Here is a 19,811-nt window from a genome sequence, read left to right as displayed (position 1 = left end):
GGGGGGGGGGGAAGGGCAGCCTTGTGCTACTTGTCTGGAGAGAGAAGTGACTCCTGATAGGTGGAAAGAATGCAGAGTCACACTTCCTACCTGAGTAAGAGATGGAATTGTGCCAGAGAGTCTTTGGAGAGGAAAATGTGTGGTCCCAGAGACATTTTTTAGGAGAGAGAAACTAAGATATGTCATGAAAGCCAGATCTTCAACAAGTTCCTGAATTTTAGCTTGTCTTCCTAGACACTGCTAGACTGGACTTCCCTGGGTGAGCAGGCCCTCTTTCTTGGTTTGAGGTGAGATTTCACTTTTCTCTGAATTAAAGAGCTCATTTACTCATATATTTTTGGTATATGTAAATATGTATAAATAATTTCTTCTTGCTGTTTATTTGAATAAATGAATCTACTCACCACTTACTATTTGTGATGGTCTTTTGTGTAACCAGAGTTTGTTGGGAAGGAGCTAAGCTGGAGGGTGCAAGCTAAGGACTTGTTTAGTTGTTTTTCAGTTATGTCCAACATTTGTGGTGACCCCATTTGGGGTTTCTTGGCAAAGATACTGGAGTGGTTTTGCTATTTCCTTCTTCAGCTCATTTTACAAAAGAGGAAACGGAGGTGAACAGGATTAAGTGACTTGCCCAGGGTCACACAACTAATAAGCTTCTGAGGCCATATTTGAACTCAGGAAGAGGAATCTTTCTGACTCCAGGACCAGTGCTCTATCCATTGTGCTGCCTAGCTGCCCTAGCTAACCTTACTGGAAATTATAAAGCACTATATAAATGCACAATTTAATAAGGTCTGAAGGATGGAAATAAGCAGGCAGAGTATTCCAGGCATGGGAACATTAGATGAAAAGGTACAGAGATTGGAGATGGAGGGTAGTGTTTGAGGAACTGGAAGAAGGCTTGTGTCACAGTGTCATAGAGTGTATGTGTGTGTTGGGGGGAGGGGGGGAGGAAAGTATACTGGAAAAGTAGGAAAGTTTTAAATTCCAAACAGAGGTTTTATATTTGAACCTAAAGGTAAAGGGAACCATTGATGCTAATTAGGCAAGGAGGTGACCTATTCTTTAGAAAAACTCTGCAGGCAGCTAAGTGGAGGATATTTTGAAATGGAAGGAGATTTGAAGCAGAGCGAGTAATTCTAGGAGAGTAGATCAGGAAAAGTGGGGAGTCTGAACTAGACTGGTTGCTATATGAGTGGAGAACATCTATGAGGATAGTTGTGGAGGCAGAAATAACAAGATTTGACAGGTGGGGTGAGCACAAGTGAAAAATTGAGGGTGACACCACAGTGGTGAATCTGGGAGATTCACTGTGAGGATGGTGGTTCCCTCAACAGTAAGAGCAAATTGCAGAAGTGCAGAGGGCTGGTGGATAGGGAGAAGATAATGAGTTTAATTTTGGATATGTTGAGTTTGAAATGCCTACAGAACACCCAGTTTGAGATGCTCAAGAGAAAGCTGGAGATTTTCTGTGGGATTTCTCCAGAAAGAGGTAAAGATTAATTTTTTTTTAAAAAGCAATAGGAGTTAAGTAACTTGCTCAAGGTTACACGGCCAGTTATTTCTGGGTGTGGTGCTGAGTATCTGAGCCCAGATTTGATCCAGGTCATCCCGACACTGGAGCCAGTGCTCTTACTCGCTGAGCCACCTGGCCGCCCCTAAGCAATTGGGGTTAAGTAACTTGCTCAAGGTTACACGGCCAGGTGTTTCTGGGTGGGTGCTAAGTGTCTGAGCCCGGGATTCGATCTCCAGGTCTTCTCAACATTGGAGCCGGTGCTCTTACTAGCTGTGCTACCTGGCCGCCCCAGTAAAGATTTATTAATGCTAATATTTTGTTACCTTCTCTTTGGATGCAATTTTTTTTTCTCAATAGATTTACCTGATCTCCAGCATCAATAAATTACAAACCACTGACTACTACAAGCCATATAGGCCAAAGTAGCCTGCTGGAACTGATTTACTTTCCTAATTCCTAGGAGGTGTAGTGGATAGAACTCTGGAATTGGAGTCAGATAGACCTGGATTAAAATATGGCTTCAGACAACTACAAGCTGTGTGACTCTAAACAAATCACTTAACCTCTCAGTCTCAGTTTCCTGTAAAATGGGGATAATAATAGCACCTAATTCCCTGGGTTATTTCGAAGATCAAATAAATAATACTTGTGAAATGCTTTGCAAATTTTAAAACTCTATATAAATTTTAACTATAATAATAATAATAACAATCATCATCATTATTTTTACCTCTAAAAATTACAGAAAATGTATACAATGCTTAGTACATGGTAAAGACTTAAATGCCTTTTCATTCACCCATTCATTTAGTCAGTCATATAGTAGTCAGAATTTGTCAATGCATCTGTCAGAGAGCAACAAAAAGATGATAGGCAGAATGATTAAAAGGATGCTTAACAAACTGCTCTCTTCATTAGGGTGATCAGTAAGTTTCAACTCTAGCCCTACTTTGGGAATATTACATTGATGAATTTCTAGGGACAGCTATATGAATACACTCTATGACTGAGGCATGTTGATTGTCTTTCAGACCACTTCATTTGGAATTAAATTATTCAAGCCTCTCCTTTCTAAGATAAGGAATGTCTATTTTGTATCTGAAGGATTTCTCTTTTACCTTTTGATATCTCTGTTTTTTTAGCCTCTATAGACTTTCAGATTTTGCTTAAGTCTCACCTTCCTTCCACTTACATTTAGGATTTCCTTTCAGATAGCTTTGGTTTGGTTCAAGGAAAGGAGGACCATTAAGATGCTATAGCCCTTGGTCTCCCTGTCTCTTTCTCTAGTGTTTTCCAGCAGGGCTAAAGGTAGACTAGTACCTCAAACAAATTCCCTTATCTTTCAGAATGAGCCTGTTCAGTTACTACAGTTTACTAATGGATCTTGGCAAAAGAGTTCTGAAGTACCATCCCAAAGGAGATAGAATAATAGGGGTAGAAAGGATGAATAAATGCAAACCCTACCCTGCTCCTTTTATACAATTTGTGAAAAATGGCTGATGATGCCATTCATTTCATTCTTTTTCTGCTCTAGCAAGAAGAAACCACATGCTTTGGATCGATTTCCTTGAAGTCCCCTGAGAAACTTCTGCTGGCAGCCATGGTAACTATTTCAAAACAGAAAAAGAAAAAAAAGGAATGTGGGGGTGAGGTGGAGTGGGGAAGTTGTGATGGTGCTAATTATGTTAGGAAAACATTTTTTTTCAAATTTTATTTTAAAATGACTTGTGTATACGTGTGGGAAAGATGTGAGATAATATGGTGTGGTATGTCACTGTTTGTTGTGTATGAATAATGTTCAGATTATTTTCAGTTATGCAAGGAGCTAATTGCTTATCTGATGTGTCTTAACTAACAATATACTCTACCCAATATGGTGGCATCTAGAGCTAGCTGACTGCCAGTCTGAAATGCCTAGAAAATGATGGTTCTTTAAAGGAGCTTAGGGAAGCATCTTAGCATCCTTTTTTTTTGTTTTGCTTTTTTGAGGGGGTAAGGTAGGGCAGTTGGGGTTAAGTGATTTGCCCAAAGTCACAAGGCTAGTTTTATGTTAAGTGTCTGAGGCTGGATTTGAACTCAGGTCCTCCTGACTCCAGAGCCTGTGCTCTGTTCACTGTTCCACCTAGCCACCCCTTAGCATTCTTTTTTTAACCCACCCCCAAGCACATTCCTTGATACATCCATAGAGGCATCAGTATTATAGAAACTTTATAGTGAGATACACTTGATTGCTTTCTTTCTTATAACCTCTCTGCCATATCTATATTTATCTATATCTATTTATATTTACATGCATGTATATGTGTGTGCATGTGTGTTTATGTACATATATGCATGATATATAATGTATATGTGTGTATATGTATATATACATATATACTCTAGTTTTTAGACTATGAAACTATGACCCTGCATTTCATTATGTTTGATTTTCTTTATAATTCTATGTATTTTATTTTATGCATTTAAAAACATTATTCTGAGGAGTCCATAGGCTTCACCAGCATGCTAAAGTGGACCACGAGACAGAAAGGTTAAGAATGTCTGCCTTAGAATATTGAAATATTTATCACCCAAATAGCCCCTACACTTTGGTGACATCCATGAAAGATATTCATTGACAGTTCATATATTTTTTAATTATTTTTTAACTTTTTCTTTTTTTGGTGGGGAGGGGGGGAGGTAAGGCAAGACAACTGGAATTAAGTGACTTGCCCAAGATCACACAGCTAGTAAGTGTGTCAAGTGGCTGAGGTTGGATTTGAACTCAGGTCCCCCTGACTTCAGGGATGGTGCTCTATTCACTGCACCACCTAGCTGCCCAATAGTTTATTTAACTCCTGATTAATCAAAGTCAAGGGGAGAAAGGGTTGGGAATAAATAATGATGTCATTATTGGAACTGATGTCAATGCTTTTGCAGTTCAATTACCATGTTGCCTGGGAGTTTGGGACAATATAAAAGAGAAAAATCTAGCTAGCTTCTTGCTTACTTTAGCAACTTTTATTTACTTTAGCATCTGCTTTAGACTATTGTATAGACTTCTTTCCCCTAGAGGCTTAGGAAATAATGGAAGCTTACTTATTGTATCTATAATTGATTGTCTTTTTGTAGAACTATGTAAATAACATGTCCTGGTCATTAATTTCTAAAATAAATAATTTTTAACTTTTTAATATTGAAAATTGGAGGGAAAGTGAAAGTGGAAGGTAAGGAATCCTAGGATCATAGATCTACAGCAAAGGAGACCTTAGAGGCCAAAATGGGAAGTGGGAATGAACAATGAGGGGCCAGTCTTGGAAGCAGGCAAAGGAGACCTATGGGAGAGTTGGGTGAGCCTATTTATGGAATCACCCAATGACATGGAATGGAGGGACATGGCTCTCCACTTGAAAGCATGAGCAGGCATTATTTGAGTTCTTTCTGTATTTTGGTTGGCTGTTAAGTCAGAACTGAGAGTATATTTAAGTATAAAGTTCCAGGGGAGAAATGTGCTCTTTCCTTCACGTTGACCAAAAGGTGACAACTCTTCAAGGATTGCTTGGGGGGAAGGCTGTTGCTCTTCTTCTCTACCAGGCTGACCTGCAGACCTGTAGGCTAATGACTTCCATGACCTTTTATTGGGGCAGGTATACCTCCTGCTTTTCTCTTTCCTTTGTTACCAGACCTAGTGAGATCTCAAAACATTGGAAAAGCTGAGAGATGTCCAATAGTCAAGCCTGTAAAGGAACCAGCTTTGAGGATCAACCTGCTTGACCCAATCCAACAGTAAAGTAAACTGATCTGGAAGCAAAATGCCATACTCTAGGAGGAAGAGAGTTATGCCATCCATTGGCTATGCCACATTTGGAAGTGAACTTTGTGGGAAGTGAAACTAATGTTTCATAGCAACCATTTTAAGTTTGATCTCTTTCTGCCCAGGAAACAAGGTGGTAGAGGGGAGAGTATGCATCTAGTTTGAGGGAATGTGTTTGTGCTTCTTGCTATATTGTTTTATTAAATACCCTTTGCAAGAGTGAATGGATGTTAATTGGCTATCCCTACTATCATGGAGAAAACAAATGACCAAATTGATATTGGGATTCTAGCCACTGGGTAAATAAATTGTGTATGGGAGATACAAACTCTTTCTGGTGATTGATATGGGGAGAACACACTGGAATGGAAGTTTAAGCTGATAGAATTGGAAGAACCCTATTGGCCTTCAAATACCAACATGTTGATATTGCTACACTGTGGGAATGTGATTTTCCATTGGGAATGGGAATTGGAATAAGGTCTTGTTACTTAAGCGTGAAGACATTAAAGTCCAGGAAGCTACTTGCCCATGGTCATATATGTGGTAGGCATCAAAGGCAAGGCTTGAACCCAGGTCTTTTGACTTCAGAGCAGGTGCAGAATAGCATTAGTGTGACAGAAATGGGAATGGAATGAAATAAGGCAACTTTAACATAAGGCAGTAAGAATCAAAACACCACCGTGTTTCTTTCTTCTGATTCCATCATCTAGGGAGTCTTTTATTTGTATGTTAATGGAACAATATGTTTTGGTCCATTGAATTATTTTTTAATAGTCAACAAACAATGAGCACAGTGGGATTTTGTATGCTCTACATGTTTCCATCAATTGTTTGATGGTGGAGATGTGGTCGATGTGGAATATCACTTATGAAAGCCTGTCTGTTCCATTCAGTGATAATCTTGATGTGTGTATATATTAATGTCATAAATATTTTAGATAGAAAAGTAGACATATTGGTCAGTAGTTGTTGACTTTCAGGTGTCTTTTTGAATAGTAATAACATCTTTTTTTCTTTTTCTGTTTTTTTTTTTGAGCATTAATGATTGTGTGCATGTGTGTGATTCTGACCTTCACAAACACTAACAAACACATTTTCAAATACAACAAACAGGAACAAAGGATTGTTTAGGAAACCATAGATTTCTATTGTGTGCTTGCTTTTTAAAGTACATAATAAATTCATCACACTGGTTTTTAAACATTTGGCTTGTTCGTGTCTCCCTCTGAACATACTTCTATGCTCTTCAGCACATTAAAAAATATTTCAGTGACCCTCTTTTTATGTCCTTTTGTCTTTTGGAATATTGTACTCCTAGATCTCCTCTCAATTTTAGTAGAAAGTAATAGGTTTTGTGTGGTCTTGATCATGGTTCCTTGGTACTTTCTGAATGCTTACAGCATTTTTTTTCATTGACATAGAGACCTTAATTTTGGCTATGACATTCCTGGGACTTTTCTTTTTGGGGTCTCTTTCAGGAGATGTTTGTTGGATTTATTCTAGCTTCATATTACCATCTGGTTGTAATAGGTCTGGGCAGTTTTCATTTATGATTCCTTGAAATAAGGTGTTCAGGCTTTTTAAAAAAACAAATCATGGTTTTCAGGGAGTTCTGCAATTAAATTACCTGTTTTCTTATTGCAGGCCAGTTTTTTTAATATTATATTTTACATTTTCTTCTATTTGGCAATCTTTTGATTTGGTTCCAATAGCTCTTGCTATGTCATGGAGTTAGTTTCTGTTTGATCTATTCTAGTTTGGGGGGCATTCCAAACTTGGCTAAGGTTTACCATCTTCTCCCCCAAGCTATTTGGTCTACTTCCAATTCTTTCCTCAAGAGCTTTTATTCATTTTTTAGTCTAATTTTTTCTAGGTATTCATGTATAACCCTAACCCAACTCTAACCATGACCCTAACCCATTTTCCCTTTAAATCTTTGCTTTTAGTCATTATAGGGTTTCACCCTCCAAGGGTGGGGTGGGTAATCTCTAAATTTGTAATAAGTCTTATTATTGGTCAGTGCCTATCTCTCCAGCTTTAGTTTCTCAACTCAATCCTGACACACTGGTTAGTCCTGCTGGAGTAGATGATGGGGAGCTTGATATCTGCCTTAGTTCAGGCAACCATCTTGACTGGGACTCCCTCATGCAAGACCTTTCCAGCCTAATTGTACATTTCTCTCTTTTATCCACTCTGGGCCATCCAATCCAACTCTCTTAATGTTCCTCACATCAGATATTATATCTCCATTTCCCATCATTGTGCCTTTGCATAGGCAGTCTTCCATACTTGGAACGCTCTCCCTTTCTGCCTTTGCCAGTTAGAGTCACTAGCTTCCTTCAGAGCTCAGTCCAGATCTCAGCTCCTACATCAGGCTTTTCTGATTGCTTCAACTGCTAATGATTCCTCCCCCCCCCCCCCCCCGAACTGACTTGTATTTATCACACACACACATGTATCGTACATACTTATCTTATATATACTTTTCTCTGGGCATTCTATCTTCCCCTATAGAATTTAAATTCCTTGAAGGAAGAGACTGTTTTATGTCTTTGCATCTCTAGCACTTAGCACTAGTAGGTGCCTAATATAAGCATTTGTTTATTGCTTAATCAACTCTTCTTCCTGACATGGTTTTGAAGGGTGTCTCTGAAAAATGAACTCTGACAAGGTAAGACATGGGGGAAAGTGGTACATTCCTGTCTTATCTCAAAAGGAGCTGGGATAGAGCCTGGGATAGAAACTGGTTCCTAGGAAATACTAACTTAAAAACAAAGCTTAATATAGTCAGTGTACATAGATTAGGGCAGCTAGGTGGAGCAGTGGATAGAGTGCCAGGCCTGGATTCAGGAAGACCTGAGTTCAAATGTGACCTCAGACACTTGTTAGCTGTGTGACCTTGGGCAAGTCACTCCACTCTTCCTCAGCTTCCCCATCTATAAAATGAGCTGGAGAAGGAAATGGCAAGCCAGTTCATTACCTTTGTCAAGAAAACGCCAAATGGGGTCATGGGGAGTTGTATGTAACTGAGACAACTTAACAACAAGCACATAAATGGCAAATAGGTTTAATACAGGTGTTGGGTCCTTTGAGCCTATTCATATGACAATAATATAACTACAATTGTCTCTGCTAGTACAACTTTCTTTGTTCTAAACATGATGCCAATATTCCTAGTATAAACAACCAGGTTAGTCCAAGTTTCTTTGCAAATGGTATAAGGTAGTTCACACCTCAGTTTCTCATAGTTCAACTCATGTTGAATGGAGTTCTTATGACATACTACTTTGGTAGATGGAATTCAATGACTCATTTCTTAACCTTTTACTCTTGGCATGTGGCATAGTGAGAAGGATTTTTGGGACTTCATGGAAACTGCCAAGAAGGAAGAGAACTACAGAACTTAAACTATAGTTTAAGGCAATAGGAAGAATGATAAGAAATGATGAACCCAACGATCCTAGAAAAACATGGAAAGATTTACATGAAGTAATGAAGAGTGAAACAGGCAGAACCAAAAGAACGTTATATACAGTAACAGCAATATTGTTTTGAGAATGACTTTGAGTGAATAAGTTATTTTGACTATTATAAATACCCTAGTTAACTATAAAGGACATACAAACAAAGACACTATCTGCATCTGGAGAAAGAGCTGATAAATAGAAGTATGGATAGAATAATTTTACATACATACATACACACACACACACCCATTTGCATCTAATGGTGGCCATCTCTAGGGTGAGGGTAGGGAATAAGGAAGAAAAAAAAGGAAAAAAATTTCCATATTAACTTTGTTGTATATTTTTTAAAAATAGCAAGTTGTACACAGTAGTTTGGAGTTTCATGCACAATCATCTTTTTTATTATACTGTTATGGAAATGCTTGTTTTATTAATTAATTTAATTAGTAATTACTATTCAATTATTTACTAATATTAATTTATAATTTACAATAAAACAGATTTTTTAAAAAGGCAATGGAAAACCACAGGATGGTGGAAGTGAGTTGCAGCATATTCCCCTCATGATTTGCACCCAAGAAAAGAGATGGAAAGTCATGACTGAGGAAGTTTAGTGGCAAGATGGAATGTTGGTCTTGGAGTTGTGAAGACCTGAATTCTGATCTCACTTCAAATATTTACTAGCTGTATGACCTTTGGCAAGTAATTTAACCCTTGTCTGCCTCAGTTTCCTCATTTGCAAATGGGGATAATAATAGCGCCTACCTCTCAGGGTGGTTAGGAGAATCAATAATATTTGTAAAGGATGGTACAAACCTTAATGTGTTATATAAATACTATTGTCATTATCATCATTATTATTAGTTCTACAACTGGAAGTGACCTTAGATTCAGGTGGTCTTCACCTTTTTTGTATTAGATTCCTTTGGATATCTGTGAAGCCTATGCCCCTCTTTTCAGAATAAAATACAAAGGATTACAAGGTAAGCCAATTATATTGAAATACAGTTATTAAAGTATTTTTAAAAGTTCATAGACACTACATTAATTATATCTTAGAGTTCATCTAGTTCAGCTGCAACATTTTACATATATGTGACCAAAAGAAAGTGTTAAGACTAGTTACATGTCAAGAATAGGAAGATACACAACATGAGTGGTACAATAGTATCTTTGTGAAACAAAAAGATGACAGTCCCCAGACTGCTGGGTAAGATGCTCTAGGAAGACTTTATGATGAAATATGTGGATGAGAGAGGCATGGAATGAGGTGCAAGAGAATTTCTAATTTGCACCAGTGGAAATCACAGATCTCTCAAAGTCTCAAAATAGGAATCCTTTGGAGAATTGGCAAGACCCAGAAATTTCTCAATCCATCTGCAAAGTCCTGCACTTGAACACTCCTTGATTTAAGAAAGCTAGTTAGTCGGCTGCTTGTTCTTTTAACAGCTGAACCCCATGCCTGCTTATATGGGTGGCAATGGCACAGCTGGTTTAAATGAATCTCCATGGTGACAGTTATAGTCTAGTCTCCATGGTAACAGTGGCAGACTTTCACATGGATTAGATTTATATTTCAAATTTTGAAAGGTTTCGTTTTTCATGTCTACATTGAAGTCTACAATTCAAGAGTCTGAAATGAAAGTTTTAGTGGCCTCTGGGGGGGGGGGGGGGAAGGTAATAATGCTTGATGGCAGTTGTCGTCTAGGATTGAATGAGAAAGAGATACAAGAGTCAGAGGGGAAATATAGTACCATGGAGAGCGAATGATGCTCTAATTGCACATGAGGGAGGATTGTTTACTTCAGGAAGAATAGAATATAAAAGCTGTCATCCCTGTAAGGGGGAAAGGACTTAGGAGCTGGAGTACCTGTTAAGTCGTCTGTAATTTGGAGGGAGGATGACCTGAATTCATTGGGCCCTAAGGTCCTTCTAATTCTAAATCTATAAATCCATAATCCTACACCAGAGACCTGCCTAACACTCTCAAGGGCCATCTCCAGTCATCCTGATCTATATCTTGCCACTGGACCCAGATGGCTCTGGAGGTGAAAGTGAGGCTGGTGACTTTGCACAATTCTTCCTCACTTAAATCTAATTCACTTGCAAGTCATGGCATCACCTTCCTGAGGCCATGGTCCTCTTTGAGAATGAAGGATAAACAACAATGTTCTCAACCACATGGAACTCAGAAATAATTAGAGGAGTCTCTATGCATGAAAATTGATGAAAATAGAAGAATCAGACACAAAGATGGCAGAAGATCCAATGTGACTGGACAGTGTAATAGTAAGGAGACAGGACCTCAGTAATTGGTTATGAATGGCTATTATCATACTAAGACCCTCAGGCCCCACATCACAGAAACATCAAGAAATGGACAGAAAAGGGAAAGAGGCAGCAGAAAAGGAGATAGTAGTGAAGAACAGAGACAACAAAGACCAGAGGGGATAATTTACACCAGAAGGGATATAGGTATCTAGCAATAGCTTCATTGAATTTGCTGAGAAATATCAACAGACATCCACAAAGAAGCACTTGAAAGACAGACAAGACATTGTGTTAGGGGTGTAGAACCAGCATCATAGAGCCCACTGAATTCAACCCCTCACTGGACAGGGGAGGAAACTGAGGCTGGAAAGAGTTGAGTGGCTTGTCCAAACTCGTGTAGCTAGTGTTTAAGGGAAGGTTTGAACTCAGATCTTTTTGACTCACAGCCCAGTATGTTATCCACTGCACCACCAAAGCTTCTGATACCACAAAGGCTGTTTCTAATGATGGTAAATAAGATTTTTTTTTTGAAATTAAGAAACACTTTTTTTGCTTTTTGGAGGGCAATTGGGGTTAAGTGACTTGCCCAAGGTCACATAGCTAGTAAGTATTAAGTGTCTGAGGCCGGATTTGAACTCAGGTCCTCCTGACTCCAGGGCCAGTGCTCTATTCACTGCACCACCTAGCTGCTTCAAGAAACACTTTTGAAAGAAGACTGCTTTAGCCTTTGATTCAATAATTAAATAATTGTTATGTTTATTATTATGTGGTATTATTTTTCTGTATTCTCTTGCTTATTGCCATGGGTTCATTATTCTCTCATAATTCTATCTATTTCGGCAAACTTACAGTTTTCTTTGACACAGTTGAGTGCATAATGTGTGCATAGTGCTTTGGGGAATAGGAAAAAGAATAACAGATGGCCCCTGCTCACACAGAGACTGTAATCTAGTGAGAAAATAAGAGATGCACACATTAAAAAAATTAAATGCAATTGCAATAGTTAAATTCCGATTTTTTTTTCCTTTTTGTTGGGGTCTGGACCCGTGATTTCATTAGTGGAAGTGGAAGGGGAGGAACTCCTGATGTGAACACTGCTACTACCAATAGAGTTATTATCAGCCATAATTATTATTATTGATAATAATTAGTGTTATGTACAACTTCAAAGTTTGCAAAACCTTTTACATATTTCCTCTCATTTGATTAGCAATTTTTCTATATCTTCTAGTCAGAGAGTTGCATAGGGCACTGAGAGGTTAGATGATTTCCCCAAGGTCACATAGCTAGTGTGTCAGAAGCACTTGGATTTGAAACCAGATCTTTCTGACTCCAGGGTCAACTCTCTATCTGAGGTGCTCTGGGAACAGTGAGAGATTGACTTTGGCTGAAATCTTAGGTTTGTGTGGAAATGGTAAATCAAGGCTGGATTATGGAGGATCACTCAATCAACCAAATGGTTATTAAACATTGATTAAATAATTACTATGTGCCAGTCATGGTGTAGGTACTGTATTAGGAGCTGGGGAGTGCAAATATAAAGAATGAATCGATCTCTACTCTAAAGGAGCTTACCCAGATATTACACACACACACACACACACACACACACACACTCATACATATGTGTGTGTGTATATGAACACAAATTGAATTAACATATGCAGAATAAACCCAAAATAAATACAAGACAATTAAGTATAAAGTAGTTTGGGAGGGAAGGTACCAGTCGCAGGGGCAATCAAGAAAGACTTCATGTAGAACAGGCATTCTTAACCTGGCCTCCATGGATCCCCAAGGAGTCTTTGGATAGATTTCATGGCATCTCCTAGCTTGGATGGAAAAAAGAAATTACATCTTTCTTTTTGTCAGTCTCTAAAAAAATTAGCATTTCCTTCAAATAGGAATATAGGCAAGAAAGCATTACCCTGAGAAGAGATCTATGGGCTTCACCAGGCTTCCAAAGGGGGTCCATGACTCAGAAAAGGTGAAAGAACTTGGAGGGACAGCAGGACATGTGTGCTGTGCCTTGAAGAAGAGGTGAATTCTATGAAATGGGATGAGGAAGGACTCTACTTCAGGCATGGGGAACAGTCAGCATCAACACATAGATCTTCAATGTCAGGGTAAAGAAGTTATCTGAAACTTCTGAAAGTGATTTGGAAAACCTACTTGTCTAGAACACTTCATTCCCTGACCAAGCTGGATAACTGAAATATTCATTGAATTGAGTAGTTTCTTAAACTAAGCATGAATGAATTTACTGTGAAATATTGTGTATTTTAGTTGTCTATATTTGTGTCTTGGGCACTTAGGTGGTGCAGTGGGTAGAGTGTTGGGCCTGAAAGATCTGAGTTCAAATCCAGCCTCAGACTCTTACTAGCTGTGTGACCCTGGGCAAGTCACTTAATCTTTTGCCTCAGTTTCCTCATCTGTAAAATGGGGATAATAATAGCACCTGTTTCCCAGGATGGTTGTGAGGATCAAATGAAATGATATTTGTAAAATGCTTAGTATAGTGCCTGGAACATAGTAAGTGATTAGTAAGTGTTTGTTCCATTCTCCTCCTGGACCTTTGTACACAGTAGGCATTTAATATGTTTGTTGAATGAATGTTTGTAAAATATAAATATTTTATAATATTTATAATATATATATTATATAATATAATATATAATAATGAACCAGGATGCTGGCATGATGATGCAAGGAAACTTTGAGATGTTTCTAATTAACTGTACATTTAGAATGGAATCTTTGGTATTGGTTCTTAGACTTTTTCCTGGAATGTCCTTCCGGTTAAGTAATACCTATGGACCAACATGCTCCACTAAACATAACCAAAAGTAATGGGAAAACTGGTTTGACTAGATGGAGAGCTGAGGGTAAATCTCAATGATGACTGCATATAACTCCCTGACCTTCGTGAGGGGAGCTTTGGGGATCCTAATGATTTTAAGGAAATGAAGATAATTTTTGGACTTTTTCAGATTCTCTCTACAGTAGGTCTTATGAGTTAGGCATGTGGGGGAGGGGCCTGCAAGGCTCTAAACTTAGTCTTAAAAACTGTGTATCTCCAGTCATTAGGCACTCCACACTCCCAGATTCAGGATTAATTGGCAAAGTCAGGCAAGTATTTACTTGGTTGGAGATTGAAATACTCCACATTTTTCATTTCTCCTTTCATTTTCTTGGATGTGTTTGGATGGGTCGAATAAATCACTTGAAAGAGCATTGTTATTTATAAATTTCAGTAGGATGCATGAGTTGAAACTGCCTCATTCTTCATCTACCTCTGTCTTGATCTTAGTTTTGCTTGATTGACATTCTTCTCTGAGAAGTCCTAGAAGGCACACAGTATGAGGAAGGGAAGAAATGCTCTACTTCAGTCTATCTCTGGACGGGGTCAGAGACCCCTAATCATGACAGATATCCATGATAGATGGACACATAGGCTGATTGGCCTGTTGTTCACATTACAGAACTCTGGAAAATAGATATATAACAGTCCAGCAAGCCTTGGAATCCTCCCTAGAAATAGAAATCAATAGAAAGAAAAATCTGGCTCCAACCTATCATTAATCTCCTTCATGAACACTACACTCCAGCCAAATTGGCTTACTTGCTGTTCTGAGGACATGCTATCCTGTCTCTCTGTCTCTGTGCCTTAGCCTTCCAGGCTGTTCCGCCTGCCTGGAACACTCTTCCTCACCTTTGGCACTCGTGATCCCAGAATCTCCTTAAGGGTCAATTCAAGTGCCACCTCTGAAAAGAGTTGATCCCTCCAATTGTTATTGTTCACCCTCCTCATTTTTTTTGGAGGGGGAAAGGCAAAGGCAATTGGGGTTAAGTGACTTGGCCAAAGTCACACAGCTAGTATGTGTCAAGTGTCTGAAGCTGGATTTGAACTCCGGTCCTCCTGACTCCAGGGCCGGTGCTCTATTCACTGCACCACTTAGCTGCCCATCTCCTCCTCCTCATTAACCTGTAATAATCATAGATTTATCCACCTACATCTTGTTGCTTCTCAATAGTATGCAAGAGATTGCTTACTTCTGTCTTTGTACCCAAATTCCTAGCTTAGTGTCTGGTACATAGTATGTCCTTAATAAATACTTGTTGAACTCAACTGAAGAAAGTTTTTCTAAGGGTTTCCTAGGGAAGAGGGACTCTGTTCAAAGATGATTTAAGTGGATCTAGCCCTGTCATGCTGAGGCTATGCATCCATCATCTAAAAGGTTTCCTTTATCTAAGGTTGTCCTTCACCCCAAGGAAAAGAATAAACTGACCACAGAATCACAGATGCTGAGCTGGAAAGGGCCACCTAGTCCAATCCCACCATTTTACAGATGAGGGCAGTGAGACCAAAGAGATTGAGTGAGACCATTCAAACTCCTAAGGTAGGTAGCAACAGAATGAGGACAGAAACCCAGATCTTTGGACTCTCCCAACCTTTCTGTTTCCTCAGTGTCATAGTGCACCATATTGCCTCCCAGCAGTGGTCTTTCTAGATATTCTATTGTCATCTCTTCAGCAATGCCCTTCTTAATGTCAAGAACTCTTTCTTTTTTTTGGACTTAAAAAAAATTTAATTAATTTAGTTTTCAACATTCACTTTCATAAGTTTTTTAGTTATAAATTTTCTCCCCTTCTTCTTCCCCCTCCCCAAGACAGCATGCAATCTGATATAGGATATATACATATATCTCACATATATACATATATGCACATTTATTCATATTAAACATATTTCCACATTAGTCATGTTGTAAAGAAGAATTAGAACCAATGGGAGAAACTGTGAGAAAGAAGCAAAACAAAACAACAATAACAACAAAAAGAGAGCAAATAGTATTTTGATCTACACTCAGACTCCATAGTTCTTTCTCTGGATATGGTTAGCATTTTCCATCATCAGTCTTTTGGAATTGTTTTAAATCATTGCATTGCTAAGAAGAGCTAAGTCTATCAAGGTCAGTCATTGCACAGTGTTGCTGTTACTGTGTACAAAATTCTCCTGGTTCTGCTCATTTTACTCTGCATCAGTTCATGTAAGTCTTTCCAGGTTTTTCTGAAGTCTTCCTGTTCATCATTTCTTACAGCACAATAGTATTAATTACATTCACATATCACAACTTGTTCAGCCATTTCCCAATTGATGGGCATCCCCTCAATTTCCAATTCTTGGCCACCACAAAAAGAAGTGCTATAAATATTTTTATACATGTGGGTAAGAAGTCTTTTTATACGTCCAATAGTTTCTCAACGAGTTTAATGTTAAAAGTGGGTACTTAACATTAGTTGAATGGAATACCAAGGCAAGCAATGACAAGTATAGAGATCAGGAAAAACAGGGATAACAAGAAAGTAATTCCTATCTATCAATCACAGAAAATACATGTTTCAATTATACTGGAAAGTTAAAAAAAATTCAATTCATCTAGTGCATATTTGAGCAACTGATATGTGCCTAGCACTGCATTCTGAGTGTAGAGAATTTTCTTTTTTTAAATTTTTTAAAAACTATTTATTTATTTTTCGTTTTCACAACAATCATTTCCACATGATTTTTAATTACAATTTTTTCTCCCCATCTTTTCCCAACCCCCACTCCAAAATAGCAAGCCTACTGAATACCCCTTCACCCAATCCGTTCTCTCATATCCTCCCCTGTCACCCCCCTAACTTTCTAGTAGAGCAAGATGGATGCGAATTTTTTTTTCAAAAAAGATGAGATGCAGTATCTGCTTTCAGGGAAGTTAGGGTCTCACTGTGGCACTAAAGTGTTGTAAGCATCAATATCTAGGAAGCTTTGCCTTTATGAGGTTCACTGGTCACTGAGTGAGTGTTGCAGTTGCGTGAAACCTGCTGATTTCAGGACTAGAGCTCTTAATATTTCTTACTTGGATAAATTAATCTCTCTTCTTCATCTGTTCCCCCACAAGGAGTTTGCTTTTCTGCATGCCTGATTCTGAGAAATAATGAAATCAAGAAATAGCCTGAATTGCTGTGGACCTTCCCTCTTTCAAAGATTTTTTTCATACTCAAGTCCTCAAATGAAAATGAGAAAATTGTCTTATACATTTAGCTCTATTTAGATAGCTAATTTGGCACTAAATGTTCTAAACTCATTTTTTCTTATTTGTGTTTCTAGGAGAATTTTGATTCGATGGACAAAGTGAAAGATTCTCAGTCAATTAAGACAGCTTCTGAACAGGTGGACATCAGGGAAACCTGGAAAGGCTTATATGAGCTGATGCTGAGTGAAGTCAGCAGAACCAGGAGAACATTGTACACAGTAACAGCCACAGCATTTGAGGACTGATTTTGATAGACTTAACCCTTTTCAGCAATGCAAGGATGTAAAACAGTTCCAAAGGATCATGATGGAAAATGCCATCCACATCCAAAGAAAGAACTATGGAGTCTGAATGCAGAGTGAAGCAGACTATTTTCTTTTTTTGTTTTGTTTTTCTTTCTCATGGTTTTTCTCATTCATTACAATTCTTCTATACAACATGACTAATGTGAAAATATGTTTAATAGGAAATGAGCCTATATCAGATTGCATGTCATCTTGAGGAAGGAGGGGGAGAAAATTTAAAACTTATAGAAATGAATGTTGAAAACTAAAAATAAATAAGTTAACCAATTAAAAAAAGACAGATTCTAAGAGGTAGCACAGCAAAGTGGATAGAGAGATGGCCAGGAAGCCAGGAAGATGTGGGTTCAAGTCTAGTAATCAAATGATTGATTGACAAGCATTTATTAAGTACCTACTGTGTTTGAGTGCTAGGTCCTGTGATAAAAGTACAAGGAATGAAATAATCCTTACTTGCAAGCTTACATTCTATTGAAGAAGACAGCAAATATACTCAGGCAACTAGGCATCCCAGTGGATAGAGTGCTGGACCTGGAGGCAGGAAGACTTGAGTTGAAATCCAGCCTTAGACATTAGCTTTTCGAACAAGTCTCTTAGAGGTTAAGAACTGTGAATGGGGATAATAATAGTACCCACCTCCCAGGGTGGTTGTGCACATCAGATGAGGTGTTTATAAAGAGCTTTGCAAAACTTAATTTGCTATATAAATGTTAACTACTGTGAAAACATGCATACATACACATGTATGCATGTATACTGCATAAAGTGAATATTTGAAAATATCTATCAAGTAATGAAAGATAGGGTTGTTTGGGAGGGAGGGCACTAGCAGCTGAGGGGATTAGAAAAGTCTTCATGTGGAAGATGGTTCTTGAGCTGCATCTTAAAGGAAGAGACAGACTCTATGAGATGCAGGTAAGAAGTTTGGTATTGCAGGCATATGAGGAGAGCCAGTGTTAAAGCAAGGATAGAGGAAATGGAATTTTGTGTGAGAGGCACAGAGAGAAGACCAGTTTATTTGATGGCAGAATGGAGGAAAAGGAGTAATGTTAAATGCAGATGGGAAAATAGGTTGTGAAGGCTTTAAAATTTAAACAGATGAGTTCATATTTTATTCTGGAAGTAACAGGAAGCTCCTGAAGCTGATTGAGTAATGGAGCCAGATGGGGAGATCTATGTTTAAAGAAAGTTGCTTTGGAAGCAATGAATAAGATAGATTGGAATAGGGATAGATGGGGCAGGGAAACCAGTTAGGAGATAGCTGTAATAATCTAGGAGAAAGGTGATGAGGGTCTGAATTAAAGTGGAAGATGCATAAGTAGAGAGAGAACCTATTGGATACAAGGGATATCATAGGATAGAAAAGGCAAGATTGGGCAATTGACTGAATATGTGGGGTGAGGAAGAGTGAGGAGCTGAGGATGTCAAGGTTACCAACCTGGAGATTGGAAGGAGGATAGGTGTCTTTGAAATAGGAAAGCTTGGAAGAGGGAAGGGTTTGGAGAGAAAGATAATGAGGTCAGTTTTGGACATGCTGACTATACGATGTCTATAGGACATTCAATTTGATATTTCTAGAAGGTAGTTGGTTATGCATGGCTATAACTTGGGTGACAGGGGTTGGAAAGCAGTAGCAGCAGCAGTAAAGCAGAAGGAGGAGGAGGAGAAGAAGAAGAAGAAGAAGAAGAAGAAGAAGAAGAAGAAGAAGAAGAAGAAGAAGAAGAAGAAGAAGAAGAAGAAGAAGAGGAGGAGGAGGAAGGGGAAGAAAAGGAGGTGGAGGAGGAGGTAGAGAAGGGGGAGGGGAAGGAGAAGCAGTAGCAGCAGCAGAAGGAGGAGGAGGAGGAAGGGAGGGATTAATTTATCCAAGTAAAAAGCATTGAGAAAGATTATAAATTCTAATCCTATTTTCATTAACACCCCATGTGACTTTGCTCACCCATTTAACCTTTATGAACTTTAGTTTTCTAATAAGCAAGCAACTATCAGTATTCCGATTTAAGAAAAAAAGACCATAAAATGTCTACACATGTTAATGAGGCTCATTGGTCACCTATGAATACAACCTACATGAAATCTGATTGGTTTTAACACTAGATATCTTAATATTCCTTATTTAGTACTTTCCAGTGGTTAGACCAACTAGTTTCTTTATCTGTTCCACCATTATGGAACAGCCTTGAGAAGATTTGGGGGGGGGGGGTGAGAACAGATAAAAGTGGAGGTTTCAGGGAGGGGTCACAGAACATGTCTTATATCATCAGTGTATCTTCATTCCTTCAATAGAATTTCTGGATTGGAATGAACCTCAAGGACTTCTAGTCCAAACCTTTGCTGAAAAAAAGTTAACATACCTATAACATACTGGATGACTGGCCA

At 38.4% G+C, this 19,811-nt stretch overlaps 1 long non-coding RNA gene across 1 annotated transcript; it reads left to right on the top strand.

Annotated features, from left to right (window-relative positions):
* Positions 1–120: 120 nt before the first annotated feature.
* LOC138146670 (uncharacterized) lies at positions 121–17,570 on the top strand. The gene is made up of 3 exons (XR_011164560.1): positions 121–287; positions 3,051–3,119; positions 17,208–17,570. It is a non-coding gene; the product is annotated as an uncharacterized lncRNA (long non-coding RNA).
* Positions 17,571–19,811: the final 2,241 nt, after the last annotated feature.

The sequence above is a fragment of the Petaurus breviceps genome, unplaced genomic scaffold, assembly GCF_028583685.1.
Source record: "Petaurus breviceps papuanus isolate PSGF00001 unplaced genomic scaffold, PetGlider_PUasm1.0 90769, whole genome shotgun sequence".
In the NCBI taxonomy this organism is placed as follows: domain Eukaryota; kingdom Metazoa; phylum Chordata; class Mammalia; order Diprotodontia; family Petauridae; genus Petaurus; species Petaurus breviceps.
This window is presented reverse-complemented; position numbering and strand designations above follow the sequence as displayed.